This window comes from Camellia sinensis, chromosome 12 (genome assembly GCF_055761805.1).
Source record: "Camellia sinensis isolate YWXY chromosome 12, ASM5576180v1, whole genome shotgun sequence".
Classification (NCBI taxonomy): Eukaryota; Viridiplantae; Streptophyta; class Magnoliopsida; order Ericales; family Theaceae; genus Camellia; species Camellia sinensis.
In genome coordinates, this window is record NC_138972.1 from 147732876 (window position 1) to 147740030 (window position 7155).

Sequence of the window (7155 nt, forward strand, 5' to 3'; positions counted from 1 at the left end):
GATCGACTAAGTATTTCAGCCTAATGCCGATCGATTTATGCCACAGCCATTCCACGAACTAAGCCTATTCGGCTTATGAAGCTCGTGCACTAGCTTGGGCAAGGGCAGATTTATTAATCTGATCGGCCAAGTATTTAAGCCCAATGCCGATCGATTTGGGCAAGGGTAGATTTATTAATTTGATCGGCCAAGTATTTAAGCCCAATGCCGATCGATTTATGCCGCAGCCATTCCACGAACTAGGTCGATTCAGCTTATGAAGCTCGCGCATTGGCTGGGGCAAGGGCAGATTTATTAATCTGATCGACCAAGTATTTAAACCCAATGTCGATCGATACTTGGTATTAAAAACAAAGTGTAGCCATTTTACAATCGAAAGCAATATTATTCATCAGTAACAAAATTTAGCACAACATCAAGGCAAAAAAGGAAATTTTCACTAGGAAATTAGGCACACAAAATTTAGCACAGATAACATCAAGGCAAAAAAGGAAATTTTCATTAGGAAATTGGGCACAAATTGTAACCATTTTACACATGAAAATTACCAAACGAAAAGCTATAAAAATACATTCGAAAACTCCTAAAACAAAAAAAGTGTCGCCCAAATTAGTCCTCGGAGTCAGACTCCAGCGGCTCAATATCCACTTGCTCGTATGGAATCGGCATAGCCAATGTCACATCAGCAGCAGCAAAGGCTTTGAGCCAACCGTGTTTGAATCCCCGATTTTCAAATTTGCTGACTTCGTCTACATATTCGGCGAAGGCAACACTTTTCCCAGCCTCGAACGCCTTAGAAGCCTCCGAGTCGGCTGCTTCCTTCGCCTTCTTTACTTCCTCCAACTCAGCCGCCAGTTTGGAGACCGCCTTTTGGGCTAATTTCAGCGCCTCTTCGCTCACGTCCACCCTCTTCTCGGCGGCTAATCACTGTTCATCCGCGTTCCATGCCCTCTCCATCTCGGCTTCGGCTCGCGCGCCTTCCATCTTCGCCCTTAAAGCCTCAAACTCGGCCCTACTCCTTTGACCCTCAACTTCCGTTTGAAGATGACTGAGCTGTTCGATGGCGTCATGATGGCGACGGCCCATCTCCGCTATCCTTCCGACGGTCTGCAAAACAGGAAGTTAAGACCAAAATAGTATTTGCATAAAGTGAAAAGACAAAGTCAAGATATATACCAAAAGTGCTGATTGCACGGCCAATGCTATTGCAACCAGATCCGGCTCCGCCCGGAAAGCCGCCTTGTCAGTCGGCAGTGAAACGGACGTAGCCATGCTCAGTGCGACCACTGGATCTTTAATTACCGAAGCATCAGAGGGGATCGGCGTGTTTTTGATCTTCGGTGTAATAACGAAAGGCATGATCACATCCGATTCCTCTAAACGAGGTCGTTTGTCGGCACAACTATCTTCTGAGCCGGCCTCAACGTCGGCAGGGCGCTTCTCTGCCCTTTGTTCAGCCTCTTGATCCGCCTGCACAACCAACTCGGCCTCGACACTTCGTTTTTCTGCCGTTCCCTCCTCAATAACAGGCAGAGAGGGCTGAGATTCGCTAACAGGCAGGGAGGGTTGAGATTCAGCGGCAGGAGGCACTCTAGCTCGAATGGCCTCTGCTCTTCGCCGCGCTGCCATCCTTTCCACGTTCGCCTTCTTGGCAAGTTGTGTGAGACTTAACCCAGCCATATCTTCGGGGTATGCGCCGGGAAGGTCCTCTAAACCGTGAAAAATGTTGTCAAGTGAAAGGTCCTCTCGGCCTGAAGTGGACGAAGGGTCGGCTAAGTTGAGGCCGGCTTCCTCAAAGGCTAACTTCAAAGCCTCGTCGACTTTGGTTTCGGACTTATCGAACTCGACAACCACAGCTACTTCTGGTCATTCCGAATTGGACCCCTTCAAACCGACTTGCCTCAAATTTTTGAAATCGGTCAAGATAAGGGCAGTAAGAAACTCCTCACCCTTCGGAACGGGGATGTTTTCTGCCGCCGAGAAGGTCGTATAAGTCGGCTCATAGCGGAGAAGAACGTGGGCCGCCCTCCCCTGTTTTTGAAGACTCGGCCGGCCGAAATATCTGAGCACAACCTTGATTTCCGAAAGAACGGCGTTGTCATTTTTTCTTCAAATCGTTTCCTGCGCAAGCAAAACCATGAGGTCTCGAAAATGAAGCTTTATAAATATAACAAAAAAAACAAATAAAAGAAGCTACACGGCCACCTGGTTCGCCCCTTCGTCTAGGAATAGGATTGAGGCGATCCTCGCCCTCGCCGAATTCCCAATTACCTTGGACAACGACCATAACATCATCGACTCGCTTCCCAGAGCTGGAAAGCATAGTCACTAATTGATGGTCGGTGTCCTTGGCCCTAAGAAAGTAACGCCCATGCCAACCAGAAGACTTGGCCAAGGCATAACAATGTCGAATAGCAGGAATGCCGAGGTTAATCCTAAGGCGACGGTTTAGTGCGATAATCCCCATTACGATTCTAAAAAAGTTGACATTAGGTTGGGAAGGAATTAAATCCCAATAGCAAAGCACAACCCTAAGGAATGGGTGAAGGGGAAAACAGACTCCACCCCTTGCAATTGACAAGAGAGGGAAGACAATCGTGGTTTCATCAGCCCTCTCCATATCGAGGGTGCCGTCTGTCACGTCATCAGAAATGGAGAAATGGCGTCGGAAGCCAGAAATTCGATCCAAGGAAAGGAGATCTTTTAAATGTTTTGCCATTTCTTTCAGTCTATAGGAACGTGCTAAGCCAAAAACAAAGCAAGAAAAAAGATTCAGGGCAGAGAGGGAGAGAACTTACAAGAGACGAAGAGGATAGTGAAGAAGAGGAAGTTGCAGAGGGAATTTGGAAGGTAGTCCAGCGACAAGCGTCTAAAAGCGTGTATGTATTTGAAAAGGCGTCCAAATTTTAAATCACAATAAATAGAAGCGTACGAAGGGGCGGGAAGTTGAAATGATAACCGAGAAGCGTGTGCTCAGACATTTGCGTTGGAATGAGGTCAGTCGCTGAATTTCAGCTCTGACTTTTCGAGTTCGAAACCAAACACTCCAGCCAATTGTCGTTAGTGGGGTGCTTGGGGGGCAATTGTGAGGGCCGAATATTGGGAGTCGCAGAGATGCCGAATAGTCGAACTTGGGGTCGAAATATATAGCACCCGGCGTCATCTCACACGCTCGAATCCTATCCTATCCGGCCCAATAGCCGGTCGAGCAAGGGGCCGAGTGAAAAGCGGTTTGTTACAGTTGAAGCCGAATAGCGAATTGAAAGTGGATCCAATCCTGAGGCCCAAGAAAGAAAAGATATAAATAGAAGAACATCATCCAGGAAGAGGTATGTGAGAACTAGGGGTGTGCATAATACCGCCGAAACCGCCAAAACCGCACCGAGCCGCACCGCCAAGGCAAATTCGTTATTATCTGCCAATCAAACCGTCGGTTTTTGGTAAGAAAAATGGCAAATTCTAGTGACACTTTTATCAATCCGCCGGTTTCTATTTTTCTTCCAAACCGCACCGACCCGTACCGCTATTAAATCATGTTTTATAAGATTCTAAAAAAAAATTTTACTTAAGTTTGCTTGTTGTTCTATACCTTAGAATATAGTATTACATTACTGCTTGAGAGGAATTCAAGATATCAGTAATCCAAAATAATGTTGGATTCCAATTCACTTTTCAATCTTTTTTTTTTTCTGGCCATGTTGCAAACTTGCATTAGCTCACTTTTCAATCTAAATACTTTTCAACAGTAAACATTTTCAATATATTGTAAACCCTGAATGATATTAATTTTATGTATTGTATTTGATCATTGTAGCTTCCACAGATGCTTGTAATGAACTGATGGCATAGTCGTTGATATTATCATGTTGCTGCATACACTTGCTGCATCAGAAGAAAGTTTCGCAAGATGCTTAACATCACGGTATCTCTCGTCTTTTTTTTACTCTTTGATTTAAGTTTTGTAATTTGAATTATATTTTTTATAAACCGCCAATCCGCCCGAACCACCAAGGCAAATCCGTCATTATTTGCCAACCGAACCGCCGGTTTTTGATAAGGAAAATGACAAATTCTAGTGACACTTTTATCAATCCGTCACCCGCCATACAGTTTCTATTTTTCTCTCAAACCGCACCGACCCGCACCGCGCACACCCCTAGTGAGAACTATTACACTTTACTTAAAATACAAGTAATTCAGAGAGTAAAGACTGACTTGCCCGTCGGAGTGCTAATTCCGGCACCCCCGACCGGAGTGTTGATTCTTTTTCAAGTTGCTGGCTGAGGATCATGAGCGTCTCCCAGGATCAGAAGAGTATTTCCAAACCACTTCTCCACAGAGCACTATCATCAACATCAACATCATCTACATCTTTGTATCTCAATTTCAACCCAAATGGCCAACTCTTCCAATCCTCCTTACGCTATGTCGATCGGAGGAGAAGGAAGCCGAAAGAAGAGGAGGAGGAGGAAGCCGAAGGCAAGTGGTCTTCCATATGCATGGTAGCTCTCTGTCCCTCTCTCGTTTGCATCATTCTCCTCCTCATTGTACTCTCCATCGCCTAAATTGTCAAGTTCCACATCTCATGTCACACCCCCCTCCACTCTCTCTCCTCTGTCCTCTACAAGAAAAGTTACAAACCTTCTTCCTAGCTCCTCCAAACCCTCCTCCTTCTCCTTCTTCTCCTCCTCCTCCTCCTCCTCCTACTACTACTACTATTACTACTCATAGAGGTTTATGTAGTAGGGTTTCAAATGGGGATTCTGATTCTGAGACCACGGATGTTGAGAATTGCGAGAGTGTTCAGTGTGAAAATGTCAATTCCATGGCGGATTGGAAAGAAGTTGATAGGGTATGCAAGGTGGTCGATGAATTGTTTGCTTTGGATCAGAATATGGAGGCTGTTTTGGATGAGTGTGGGTTATTCTTAACCATGATTTGGTTGTCCAAGTGGTGGAACGGTTCCGCCACGCTAGGCGTCCGGCCTTTCGCTTCTTCTGCTGGGTAGGGCAGAGGTCTCGGCCTGGCTACTCCCACGATTCCAGGACGTACAATAAGATGATGTTGATACTTGGGAAAGCTAGGCAATTCGAAACCATGGTGATAGTGCTCGAAGAAATTGATGAGAGAGGGCTGCTCACATTGGAGACTTTTCAGATTGCAATTAAAGCCTTTGCAGAGGCTTAAGAGAGGAAGAAAGCAGTTGGGATTTTTGAATTGATGAAAAAGTATAAATTCAAAGTTGGCGTTGATACCATTGATTGTTTGCTTGAATCACTTAGGAGAGCAAAACTTGGAAAGGAAGCTCAACTCTTGTTTGAAAGTCTAAAGAAAGATTTACACCGAATTTAAGGACCTATACGGTTTTGCTTAATGGGTGGTGCAGGGTGAAGAATTTAATGGAGGCAGGGAAGGTGTGGAATGACATGATTGATAAAGGTTTCAAACCGAATATTGTTGCCCATCATACAATGCTTGAAGGGTTGTTAAGGTGTAGAAAGAGGTCTAATGCGATCAAGTTATTTGAGGTCATGAAGTCAAAGGGCCCATATCCTAGTGCTCGAAGCTATACAATCTTGATTAGGGATTTATGCAAGCAAATGAAGATGAGAGAAGCTGTTGAATACTTTGAGGATATGCTTGATTATGGTTATAAGCCAGATGCTGCAGTTTATACATGTTTGATTACTGGGTTTGGGAATCAAAAGAAGATGGACAAAGTTTATGGATTGTTGAAGGAGATGAAAGAAAAATGATGCCCACCAGATGTGCAAACTTACAATGCCTTGATTAAATTGATGACAAATAGGCAAATGCCGGATGATGCAGTTAGGATTTCCAAAAAGATGATTTGAAGTGGTTTTCAACCAACAATCCACACTTACAATATGATGATGAAGTCCTACTTTCAGACGAAAAATTACGATATGGGTTGTGCAGTTTGGGCGGAGATGATTCGGAAGGGATGTTGCCCTGATGATAATTCTTACATTGTCTTAATTGAAGGGCTTATAAGGAAGGGAAGATCAGAGGAAGCTTGTAAATATGTGAAGGAAATGATATAGGAATGAAAGCTCCTTAGCTTGATTACAACAAGTTTGCTGCTGATTTCTCTAGAATTGGCAAACCTGACATACTAGAGGAGTTGTCCCAAAAGATGAAGTTCTTGGGAAAGTTTGAGGCCTCCAATCTTTTTGGAAGGTGGGCTAAGATGATGAGGAACAGGGTTAAGAGAAGAGATCCCGTTAAAAATGATAAGCACTTCGCCTGAGTTACTGGCTTTGTCACAACAAGATAGTGTTTTTTAATGTCGCAGGAATGATGAATCTTGGAGACTATTAGGGTATGTTTGGTTTGAGTTTGGGAGATGGGTTTTAGAGATAAAAAGTACGAAAAGTTGTTTGATTTGGTTTTTTTCAAAAGATGTTTTGGAAAATTATTTTGAGAGAGAGTTTTGGAAAAAATGATTGATTTGATGTGTATGAGAGAGAGATTTGTTTGGAAAACTTGTAAACCAAACAAGTTTTGGAAAAAAAATTTGAAAAAATTTGTTTGGTTTGATTACTTTTAAAAACTTATTTGTAGAGAATTTTTCCCAAAAATTTTTGAGAAACACAAACCAAACAATATGTAATGGGTCAGTTGTTTTTGTTGTTTGCATTGTACACATTTGGTTACATCCTTCTCTTTTATTGTTACCATTATTTACCAATCTAATTACCAGTTGTTGAGATGTATCATTTGTCTAAAGAGTCGTCACTGTTAATTTCCAGGCAATATAAATTTTGGTTTGTAGCCTTTTCATATGATCTTATAGATGCTCCATTGTTTTATTTTGTATAATTTTTCTTCTTTCAATGTGACACTATGGAACAAAAAGCAAGAGATTCTTCACTATGATTGCTCTTCAAGTAAACACATGATGACACTATAGTGGGTTGTCTAGTTTTTTTATCAGGTGCTTTAACCTTCAGTCTTCAAGTAGCGACCTAACCTTGTTTTATGCTCTGCTTAATGTATTTGGTACTGCAGCTGAGGTTTTGTGTCATTTATACAGTGTTAAAAAAGCTATGGACTTGGTTTTGGTTATAAGGTTTAGTGGTGATCAAATGAAGTCGTTAATAAAGAAACTAGTTCTTTTAAAAGTCGCTTCAA

General features: G+C 42.8%; 1 pseudogene; it reads left to right on the forward strand.

Annotated features, from left to right (window-relative positions):
- Nucleotides 1-4769: 4769 nt before the first annotated feature.
- Nucleotides 4770-6312, forward strand: LOC114306731 (pentatricopeptide repeat-containing protein At3g62470, mitochondrial-like; annotated as a pseudogene).
- The last annotated feature ends 843 nt before the right edge of the window (nucleotides 6313-7155 follow it).